General features: G+C 39.8%; 1 long non-coding RNA gene across 1 annotated transcript in view; it reads left to right on the forward strand.

The window, feature by feature from the left end:
- LOC146721153 (uncharacterized) overlaps positions 1 to 12,524 on the forward strand; it is a 72,794-nt gene that overhangs the window by 15,720 nt on the left and 44,550 nt on the right. The window contains exon 2 of the long non-coding RNA XR_014925774.1: positions 5,505 to 5,621. This is a non-coding gene — a long non-coding RNA (uncharacterized LOC146721153). The remainder of the gene's footprint in view (positions 1 to 5,504; positions 5,622 to 12,524) is intronic.

Below are 12,524 nucleotides of genomic sequence, written 5' to 3' on the forward strand. Positions count from 1 at the left end.
ATTATTATTATTTATTAGTATAATTAGTTTTTCAATAAGTTGTGTATACGCAGAGCACACTGTCAGCGTTTAATATATATGTATATCTTTCCAATCTCATATTAACGAATTAAACATTCGAAGTCAACCAAGTTAACGCCACAGCTTGTGGGAATATTGACAAAAGCCGATGTTACGAGGCGCGCAGAAAATTAACAGACCTTCCATGTGGCATTTATCGCCCGATAAAATTGGCTTTTTGTTTACGCAACAAGGTTAGCTTTACTCATGGCCACTATCGTGGCTTTTAAAACTGTGGTGACATGTGAAACGAGCCGTCGAAACGGACGGATTTTATGTAAAAATAGTTGTTACATCTTTTTCTCACGTATCTTTGTATGTTTTATTTTTCTATTTTGATTTTACCACATATACTACAGATTTGTATATGGTATACGCGATCATAGCGGTTTTTCTTCCCTCAGAAAACAATTTTATAGCATGTTTTTTAGTTTCAATATATGTATGTATATGTGCACAGGCGACTTGCAATCTGTTTGATATAAAACCAGGTATCCCTCGGTTTTTGGAAAATTATATGTCGAGTTCATTCTTGTAAGAATCGCGCGATTGTTATCGTCGAACATGCGTGCGTGCAGCCCCCTCGTAATCCACCTAATAGCAACGAGGCCTATCAGTAATCATTATTTTAGGCAGGTAGACATCACGCACGACTTAAGGTAGCGATGTGGTTCCACGATGGGTTCGTTGCACCACCTCGCGTGCGTTAGGAATAAGACAACGAGAGTACTAGGGACGATTAATTGTGGCGAGGGAAAAGGATGATTAAAGGAAATCCAAGGTACAAAAAGGGCAAGAGACAGAAAGGGAAAGACTACAGCGTATGAATAATAAATAAATGGAAATGTAATGCTTTCTTTTTCTGGCCGAACACCCACGCGTTTGTATTATACCTACGTATATTCGTGTATATATATATATATATAGATACCTGGTTTTATATATATATATATATATATATATATATATATATATATGCGTGCACGCGTTCAGTCACGCGACTACATCTCGCGCGTTTCCACGTCATTGTTGTGTCGAGTTATTATTCCATCGTTGTTGCACCTGTCCCGTTGTTATGTTACCTGCGATCGAGAGTCGACACGGTTCTCATCACGGTTGCGTCCCGATTGTTTTTTTTTTCTGTTACATGTCCACACGTCACCTGTCAATTGCCGACGAGACGTTTCGGCGTTTCGTGACCGAATACTGTGCGTGCGAACGCAAGCACGCACAAGCATGGACCCGTTGGGTTTTCATACGCGATATCGCCATTTTTTCGCTCGTCCGTCTAGTCGCGATTTCGTCGGACCACCGCATATTCTCGATTCAGCAGTTTTGATAAGTGAGTTATGAGCGCGCCGCGACAATTCTCATTCGAAAAATGACTTCTTCCGGCCATCCGGCGCCGCGCTGTAATGGAAAAGTAACCGTGGGATGACGATAGAAAGGATCATAATAGCGGTAATAGTTACGGTGTACGAGAACGAGAGATGTGAGCATTTGCATGAGAAACGTGCAGTCGAATCTCGACAATTAATTTTCCCGACGCGAAATATTAATGCATTCAATACGACTGACGTGATATAGCTCATAGACATATCATAATTTCGATTATGAAAAAGTATTCTATTTTAATATCTTCATTAATATTTTTTTAAATTATTTCTTCGAAAAATATGATGCAAATTGTCAAATGTATAATATATACTTATATTTCTATATACATATATATATATATATATATATATATATATATATATTATTGAAGTATATATATTATATTTTTTTTATATTATACATATTTGGCATAGTAACTTGCGCGTATTTGTATTCGCGTTTACTTCTACATCGCAGAAATGCGAGTAGCGCCTTGAGAGCCTATTGAAATAACTGCTTTATTGAAAATTACGTGCTTTATTGAAAAGAATGTTCCTTTGTTCCTGCTTTGTATATCCTCGTAATATCGCTATCGCGGTTTCGGAGAATTCTGCCAGTGCACCCTCTAGGAGTATTTTTCTTCTTGAAGAAACCGGGAGACGATAGCAAGATGATCTCGAGAGTAGCATAAAAGCATGACAACGTAAGATGCTCGGACGTAAATATAGTAATGTTAGGGATGACGACGATGACGATGACGGTTACAAGGGTAGTCAGAATGGAAAAGGGACAGCTTTAGGGGATGTGGCGAGATCCATGGTAGGGAAGAAGAGTTAGACGGAGGTTAGATGCTGGAGGTTCGTTGCAAAGGACGGCGATGGGAAGTCCTGGAGAACAACGCCCCAGGGAATCGTTTTCTAGGGAAAGCTTCGAGAGAGCTCACAGACGCTGCCTCTCTCGCTTCTAGATTTCAAGCGCGATGGTGTATATCGCTTGGCGTGGTTTTGATTCGATCGAATGTCAGCGTGCTTAAAACATACGTAAAGAATTTTAGAGATTTTTTAAGAAAATTTCATTTTCCCGAAATTCGATTAAAGAGCACTTGCTTTATAATTGTTTAATATTTTTTTACTTAATTAATCGTTACCATGTGAACATATATATATATATATATATATGGAAAAAACATTAAATCTAGAGATTTGCATTTCAATTATTATTTTTAAATATTAAAATACCCTTTTTGTGGTATTGTTAATATTAATAATAAAAATTTTATCAATTTTCTTTTTCTCGGAAAGTGAAATATCGGAAAAACAAAATATATTAATAAAATATAAATATCATAATATCTTTTTGTGAAAAAGCTCATATAAAAAATGCTGTGCAATAGTGGTCCTACACTATATAGGATTAACGCATTTTAGTATAACATTGTTCCCAATATATTCAACGCTAGTGCTACAAAAGTATCGCGCATATGGAACTTCGGTATGGAGAGTTTTCTTTTTTCCGTCGTTATGTATGTGCGTCCCGTATTGTTTCATATCGAGACCCTTACAATAGAGAGCACGAATGGGTCGGCACGGAGTGGCGGTCGACATTTCTTTGAAAGGAAACCGCGAAAACGAAATAGTTTGTTGCGTAGTAAAAAGCCTCGGTTACCGCCGTCTATCCGCACACAGACGAAAATCTACCTACGGCCACTGCTCCGTGGCATATAATTAATATTTTGACAAACCCGGAGCGTGCGCTTGTACCTCGAGTACTCGTCGCTGTTTCCCGAGATGTCCTCGGGTCATTGTGATTCCGTTAGCTGCAGCTCAAACAGCTTAACCGAGGATACATTTCGTATGCAAATGGGAAATGTGTTCCAGAATAAGCTTACGTCTCTGTAGCTGCTACGGATCAGCACTTACTGCATAAATCGTTTTCCAGGCGTAAGTGCGCCGCCCCTGTCTGTCCTTGGTCTCGATCGACTATTCGGCCTCGATTCAGAAGTTTGCTATCGAAATCGACACAATTGCGCATTCCGCTCTTCGAGGTAAAACGAATGCTCCGATAATGGCGTTCTGATAATTTGACGTCGCGTTCAGTTCGACTGTATCGAATTATACAATATTCCGATTTTAAATATATGTATCCTGCATCTTTTTAGTTTCTTTTCAGATTATCAAGTGAATATACATATAGAATATTTGAACTTTTGATCTTTTTTTTCAAATTACGAATACTATATAGTACGTTATCACGCAATTTTCTATTTCCTTTCGAAATCTTTAATTTCCGGATAATAGAATGTTCGATCGGGCGAATTTTTACATTTTCGAACGGGACGCTTCGAATCTTCAAATATTTAACTTATATAGTTTTCTCGCAGCTTCTTCGAATTGTCGGAAGCTCCGAAGCTTTCGAAATGGAGAACGATATAGTACTTCTCGCGCATTTTCGGATGCTCTGGCTTGCACGGCTTGAATCCCCCGAATCACTGCGTTTCCTGGCATCTGCTGTTCTCGCTTCCTGCTGCTATTTTCTGGAGTCACCGCCGAAATACACACACAATTTCGAGGCGAAAGCCTTCTCTCAACCCCCTTCCGTTTTACGCGGGTGCAAAACGTTGAAACGACGAGCTCGGTTTTCAGAGATGAGATCCGCCGATGACTATCAAGTCGAACAAGACTTTTGCGAGTGAGTTTTCCGCGCGCGCGGGCATTTTTCCGGGGTTTTCTCACCGCGGAATTCTCGTCGTCGCGAATTCCCAGGGCGCATTTCGGCTGTGTGGATCAGAATAAGGAAACTCGAGGCCACCGCTACACGCCGCCGGGGGTCCACCGTGTGCAAGAAGGAACTAAGTTCTAATCGAATCAACGACCCTCTCGCTTCGATTTACCGTACACGGTGAGGACAGCGAAGAGAGACGACGCGCTGGGACGTGCAAGGACGAACTCGTCGAACTGTCTTCCAGGGAGGACGCAGGAGCGGCAGCTGTTTCTCCACGTCGTCCTTTTGCCCCCTCGTTCCCCGTGCACGGAAAATATTATTTGCTTTCTTGCGGTGCCGGGAAGTTTATGCCGTCGCCGGAAGTTTAACCGCGCGCGCGCCTCCGGACGCGTCTGTAAATCCTGTTTTCGGGTTACATCCTCCTTTCGCTCGGATGCGGGATGGTCCAGTACGGAGGTTGTCGGAAAAAGAAAGTATCTTATAATCTACTTCTCGGAGCAGCGAAAGAAATCCATCGATTTGAGCGTTCGGCGATTTAAAAGATCCTTCCTGTGTTAGATAGTCTAAAAATGTACTCGAAAATTCTAGATTTAAACTGTGTTCCTATAGAAGCTTTCTCGTGTTCGTTGAATGTGATTGCTACCTACTCGACTATAGCAAGAATATTTAGTAGGAAAAGGCTTAATGGAGCACAAACGCCTGGTATTGCAACGAGAACTGCATCGTGATATCGTTTGTGTAAATGACGCTTTTCGATAAGCGCGTTACACTTTTTTTTATTTTGTTCTTGCGGTTGTTAAATTAGTCGATATTAATGTTTCGGAAATTTCGCAGAGATCTTTTCTATATCATTCCAGTTTGATAGATTCCGGGGGAAATCGCGTTTATTTTCTCTCCTCCGGTTTTTCTTCTATACCACGAATGAGCCGGAAAGATCAGCTGACGGAATATCGGCACGAAATGTCGCTGAATTATAAACCGCGCGATTCTTTTGCCAGTTCAATCGACGTTATTCCGGCCGGATCGTTCGATAAGCGAGGCTAACAACGAGATGTCGATATCGATGGCGACGCGTGACCCACTCTTCCTCGTAAAATATGTCTTTCTCGCCATTTTTCTCTCTCTTTCTCTCTTTCCACTCTTTTTCCATCCCTCTTTCTTCATCACTCTCTCTTTTCCGTCTCCACTTTTATTCTCTATATGTTGCCTCTTTCTCTTCCTTTCTTCTCCCCGTAATCCGACATGAAAAATTGCGTTTCTCCGGCACGCCGTGTGCGATTCTTCGCTTTAAAGAGCGAAAATCTCGGTGACTGATATTTCATTCTCCCTTTTTTTTTTGTTCACAGGGTCAAAAGCGCCCGGTGATGCTGGTGGGTTGATGTACATAAGATAAATACACGTACGTTCTAATTGCGTCCAGTGCGATAAAGCGCAACGCGGTGGTGGAGTTAACAATTTCCATGGTAAGTGGAATAATTTTACCGAGCCGCTGTGCGCGCAGTGACATCGGAATTTTCGTAATCGCTTTTGTCGCCTGCTTTTTAATCGTACATTCGTTCATTTGCATACGTACGTTGATCGCGCGTGTGAAAAAAATGTTAACCGTGCCAAAGCGTATAATAAGAGACTTGAATTATTACAAGACTGGAAATTATTCATTATCGATCAACTATATATATCCGAACTATATATTTTTGATGCATTCTCAATCATTCCGCTCTTTAGACCGAAGACATTTTGATCGGGAATATTTTATTCATATGACGCAAAAGAACTTATATCTCTTTAACTGGGTGAACAGCCTGCCAATCGGAGGTACTTGTATAGATGAAGTTCGTGCTGTTCGTCCAGATGTAGTTTCTATTTCTATCGTGTCTCGTCTGAGAATCTATATATATGCGCTCGGCCGTATGTATTGATATCGATAACCATCCGACACTTTGCAAAGGCACTACATAATCTGACGTGAAATATTGCGCAAACGGGTTATAACCTTATTGAGTTCGTGTATATCGTATACGCACGTGTATACGGGAGTATACGACATGCTAATACGGGAGTACAAGCCCCTGTGTATGCGTACATAAACTCGCGCACATAGCCGGGATGTAGGTACATACATATACGTGGCTACAGGTTATCTCAATGCTGGCCTAGAGCTATCATGTAGGATTATTGCGCGCGAAGAAATCAAACGAGGTTTCTCTCTCTTTTTCGCTCTCTCCATCTTTCTGAAACTTCCGGAGAAGAAGTTCCATAAAGCGATAATATTTTTGCAGAAGAGAGAGAGAGAATAAAAAGATTATTGTTGCGCGCGATTTATAGTTTGTGTCATATTTACTCACAAGTGACGATGTTTGTTATCAGAAAGCTCAGAAAAGCTGACCAAAGTAATATATTTTATGTATATGTGTTTATTGTATACGTATATGTGTCGACGAGATAAAGCTATACATTAGAAACGTACAACTCAAATATTACGGAGTGAAACATTTAAATTAAAATTAACTGAGCCGCAATATCAACTTTGTTGTTGCATAATAGCGTCAGTCAAGGGATTTATTACAGAATATATTATACCAGCAGAATTACTGAAATTTACTGGCTTAAATACGTCACTAATTTTGCGTAACTAATGTTGGACGTAAATACGTATATAAACCGAATACATATTGTATTACATTTAATTTAATGATGCACGAAAGATGTATCACAACAGAGCGCTTAAAATATTTCAATGATCTCATTTAAAATGAATCAAGGTAAGTCCCTTTCTTACTTATTATATATATATAGAGAGAGAGAGCCGAATAAGAGATATTATTTTTGGAGAGCCGAAAAAGTGTTTGACATCCGCGGGATGTATTTTCTGCATTTTGCTGCACGTAAACACGAAACGTGGAAACATCTTTTTCGCGTTTACTCTGGCCAATGCGACGTAAGAAACTACGTACATAGATTGGACATAGATGACTTTCTTTGTGCACCTCGCGTTCTGCTTACGACCCTCTTGTCCTCCATGTTTGAGCCCATGTAAGCTGCCGGATTATTTGCTTTCTCTCAATTTTTCATAACGCCAACTCGGTATACGTATACATCTCTCAACGTGCGCATACTTCTCCTTCTCTCCTTTTCCCGCTACCTTTTTCAAACTACCGCTATGTCCGCGTTCTCGCGGAGAAACGTGATTACGTTGCGTCACGAGTTAAGAGTCGAGTTTCTAGTTCAACGGGGTTGCTCCATTATTAACCCTTAACCAGCATAGCTTTTTACGCTCGCGTCGTTGCCGCGCGAACTAGGTCAAAAGGATTCGGTTCCGGCAATTTTCCTTCCTTCCCGGCGAAAAGTAATTTCAATTGCCGGTATATCATATTCACCGCGGTGAGCGATTGCCGCCTTATGCACTTTCGATTTTCTTTTTCATTCGCGGGAACGCAATGAACAGTTATCGATGCGTGATACGTCGTGTATGCAATTTTAAACGACTGCTTTTACACACGCTTGGCACATGGTTTCCATTTTGTCACGTTTACTCGCAGAATTGTTGTCGCGATATTTTTTTGCTCTATCTGGCATGCCTTGTAATTAATCCTTTTTAACATCCTTTTTTTACACGCACGCACACTTATACAAAAATGGAAATTGTTCTTGATTAAGTGAAATGGTAATTTGTATGCAGGTGAATAAATCAGAGAGACCTAAAGTATTAAAATGAAATATACGATGCGAGATAACGCACGCGATTATATAAATTGAAGATTTTTGTTTTCAAATTCTTTGATAAATTTTTGTCCATAAACTTTAATTCGAATTTAAGTTCTCTGAAGAAATTTAATGAGCTATTTAGCAGTGCAACTTTCCGCATGGATAGATGATCTTACAAAATTAATATCGCGTTATATCAACATTGATCATGATACTGCGCCGCTAATGTCCCTGCGTCTAGGCGCCGACACAAAGATGAATTTCGATAAAAAGAAGGCGTTCTCAAACGGATGCTTTTACGGGCGCATGATAAATTGGGTAGATACGTTATTTAATTGGCGCCCGTGGTCAGTCAGTTCTTGATTATTATTGATGGCCTGACGGCGGCGCGGTTCTAATAGCATAGTGTGTCATAAATTTCACGTTACGTCGATCGAAATGAATAAGTGCATCTAAGAAATATCCGAGCGTCATTATTATCGATCAAGTCCGACGGTGATGTCGTGAGTACCGTGGTGTCGTCTATACCATGGTGTGCGTATATGGATAGGCTTATTGATCGTTCGGTAATCACTGAAGGTACAGGGTATATTCACCCCTCTATACGTGCGTTATTTTCTTTTCAGTCTTCACCTCCGTTAACTTAGCACCGTCATTACGAGAAATCGAAATCGAATACACGGCATAATAATGTGCTAATTTCTTGCTCGAATCCCGAGTTTATCATTCGTGTTGATTTAATATTACGTTAGCATATTTTCGAAAAAATATTAATTATAAATAAGTTGAATTATAGACAAAATTAAATTAATTAAACAACGTTACAAACAGATTTCAAAAATATAAAATATTTTAAATGCACTATACAGTACATTATAATTATACGTGGATAAGAATAAAATAATCAAAAATAAAAAAAGTAATATCAGTTTCATACAGCAAATCGTTTCTCTAATTACTTGTAATTGTAATATTTAAGTTTCGAATTTATCGTTTGTGAAATAACTCTAAACAATGTTTCGAACTTATGGAGAATTCGCTCGTACTACAAACGATAACCACTGTGTCCGCAAGGGATAAATTTTCGGAAGACTGAAAATGGACATCTGTATTTACTTTCGGAACCCTCTGACACCTTTAACACTTGAAATTCGATCATGGCGTATTATTGTGTTATCACACGAAAAACAAAAAAAAAATTTTTTTCAATAGATTATTGTTAGCATGAAATTTTACGTAGTGTTTTAGAGTGTTTCTTTTTTTTACTATTTTTATTGTTATATGCACAACAATACAACTACACAGATGTCGAAGAATAATAACTTTAATTCATGCATATAATGTAAACAAATATATATATAATTTTCTTCATTTTATTATAATCGTGATTTTATAAACGTAATCTTTGAGAACATTTTTACCAGATTCGTGATATATCGTGAATAAATAAGACATTTCGACATTTCCATTTTTAAACGTTAAGCGTACGTTTATGTCTACTTGTCGTTTCCACAAATAGATATTTGATTGACTCTCGGGAAAGAGGGTGCGAAATCGAGTCCATTTACTTTTAGCGCAAGCAGCGGGAGCGCGCGCGAGATTTGCGTTTTTGCTGCAGACTACTTTCCGCTTTCTTCGTCGATCTAACCCCGGACTTGCCTTCCCGTACCCTCGAACCGTGCATAAAACGTCATTCCGCGTCTCCCAGGGTGGTCTATCGTCCCGCGCGCATTAGGGCGGCCGAAATTTGTCGAGAACGATCAGAAGGTGCTTCGAAAGAAACAGCACGAAGAAGTAGAATCGACGAGCTCCTTCAGCATTGGGGCGGCAGAAGAGGGTAAGTCCTTCGGTCAGTGACAGATGGTGGTTTTATACTACCGAGGGGTGAACAACACCACTCGACGGCGAAACCACTCCCGATCAGCCGCGCGAACAAGGATCTGAAAATATTATTCCAGCGAATAGCGCTACACGCGCGAGCTTCTATTATCGTTAGAATATTCGACTTCGTTCACGTCAAGTTGATTATTTTACAGCTGCGGACACGAGCAAAAATATTTTCCCTAGCGCGTTTTGTTTTTGATTCTTTCGGCACAATCTACTGATTTAAATTGCTACCAGACTTTATTAAAGGATTTTACTATCTTATACTATTATTTTTAGTTTTAAGCTCGATTAGTTTATTTCGCTCGTTTTTAAAATTAAAAACAAAACGGGATGCGGTTAAAATGCATCGGTTTTAATGCATACATTTTCGAGTTTGAGAAACTCCATTGAAACATAGTGAAAAATAACTACTGCTCGTAGAGGCTTAAACTGCGGTTAAAATCAACCGAGGCCGGTGGATGCGGCTCATAGACTTCCAGGGTATTAAAAAATAAACCGCGGGGGTTAAACGTAAAATAAACTTGTAGCGGCGAGCGATACGGGCGATGCTTCTACAAGCTGCTGCGGGCATTAAAGCCAACGTTTGACAGCCGTTTCTCAAGTGTACTTTGTTGTATTTGGTGTCCGGCTAACTTACAAACTGCACCTGCTCGAACTGCAAACGCTCGCGAACGGAATAGTTCGTCCTGACCGCACATGTAACGATGCACACACCTCGCTTAGAGGGCCAATTAAGTCTCAAAGTTTGAATAAGTGTGAACGAGCATTTACTAAGTCTGTTAGCATACTGTAGCCATTTCAGATTTAATATCGCAAACACAGAATATTGTAGATATTTCTCTTCTTAGAAATAAATAATATATATAAATAAATGAATTTTATTAGATATTATTTATTAATTAATAATAGATAGATAATACATAGATAAATTAATTTTTCTGTGTATGTCATTATTTTATGAATTCATTGTAGAGATTCCGCGTATTCAGTTATAAGAAACAAAATAAATAGAGATAAAGAAGGAAAGAAAATTGAAATTCTTTAAACTGATTTCTAAGATTAAAATTTTAATTGGGCGGAATGAATTTTTCTGTCTGTTTTTGTTGATTCATCTATTTTTTTATAAGGATATTTTGATGGCATATTTGAAAATAAGATTAAAAAAATATTTTTAATCTACTATCGTATACAATAATTTTCTCTGGTCAATAAACCAAGGGTTGGTAAAGAGATTTCTAAAGTTTTCAATATGATGCTTCGTATACGTTAAAGAGTTAATTTTCAGCGACGTGCACCGAAATGCACTTCCTCGTGCAACACTGTATTCACACGTCTTTCTTCTCCCGCGATTTCATCTCGCGAAATTTCTTCGTTGCCCACCGAAACGTTATATCGCGCGTTGCAGGCAGGAGACAATTTGTCCCCCTGCATTTCGTAAACTCGTTCCCCCGCGATGCAATACGCCTCTCTCGTCCTTCGATCTCTCGATTTTGCTTCCTCCCTCTCTCTCTCTCTTTTTCTCGTTCTTTCCTTGCCATTTCTCTCGTTCTCTCCGCATGCCGATCTCCCTCTTTCTCTCCCTTCCTCTTTCTATCTGGTTATCCTGTGGAGCGTGCACGATATCCATTTCGTGCGGATATCCCGTGGCGGATTCCAGGCACGAAAGCCGCCACTATCCCGCGGGAGTACGTCGGGCAAACGCGAAACGTCAAACGGGTTCGCTCACTCACTCACTCTCTCTCTCTCTCTCTCTCTCTCTCTTTCTCTCTCTCTCTTCCCCTCTTCTTCTGCATCTGCCTATGCAACCTCTCTGCCTCTCGTTCTCTCAGTCTCTCTTCCTCTATAGATCTATTTGTATTTCACTCTCTCTCTTATCGCTTATTCACCGCATTTGCTCTTTCTCTCTTACTCTCATCTCTCTCGTAGCCTGCCTATCCACCAAAAGGTGGTGGTACCGGGGATGAGACTGATCCCACGAGAATATCAGGAGCCATCGAAGCGAACCGAGGTCGAATGAGCAATGCCGCTCTCTCGTTGCCGTTGGTGCGGGTGCTACTGGTGGAATCGATTTTTTTCTGGTCCTGTCTAGGGACCCCAGGGCGCGATCGCGCCTATTTGCGATCGGGAACGAAATAAATGCGATAACTCATGAAATTTTACGTCGACAATGACTCTCCGAGCCAATGGATCTTCTATGCGTTAATTTACGTTCGTATTTAATCATCTGAAAACAAGAGAAAAATGTATAAAATTAAATGCGTTTGATTAAACGGCCAATGCGATCGTTCGTCGTTATTCGAGAATATATAGTCGTTCCATTAAGCGTCTCTCGCGTAAAAGTATTATTTATATGCGATAAAATTAAATTGCATTTTCATCAAATGTTTGTCCAATCTGAGAACGAATTAATTAGCGGTTTAAACAGCATAATAATCGATCATTCACGATTGCGTTTGAGAAAGTTTTATTGTCGATAGGTTCGATTATAGGATCGAAGAAAAAAATTTAATGATTACTAGATGCATAATGGAACGACAAAATTAATTAAGCGGTTAAAATGTTCCCGAGCATAATTGGGTGATACAGCTCGGGGCTTTGTCGATCGGCGATAAGGTACTTCTGGTTTGTATACACGATTTTCCGCGGTATAATGAGAATGATGGAAGAAGAGGGAAAGAGGGTGAGAGAGGATTCATGTCGAACAACGGTAATTCCGAGAAAATAGGCGTTCAGGGATGCCCGTCGATATTGAGATTAATGATTAATGGAGTGGC

The sequence above is a fragment of the Nylanderia fulva genome, unplaced genomic scaffold (assembly GCF_048542155.1).
Source record: "Nylanderia fulva isolate GAGA-0341 unplaced genomic scaffold, ASM4854215v1 Scaffold54, whole genome shotgun sequence".
NCBI classification, from domain to species: Eukaryota; Metazoa; Arthropoda; class Insecta; order Hymenoptera; family Formicidae; genus Nylanderia; species Nylanderia fulva.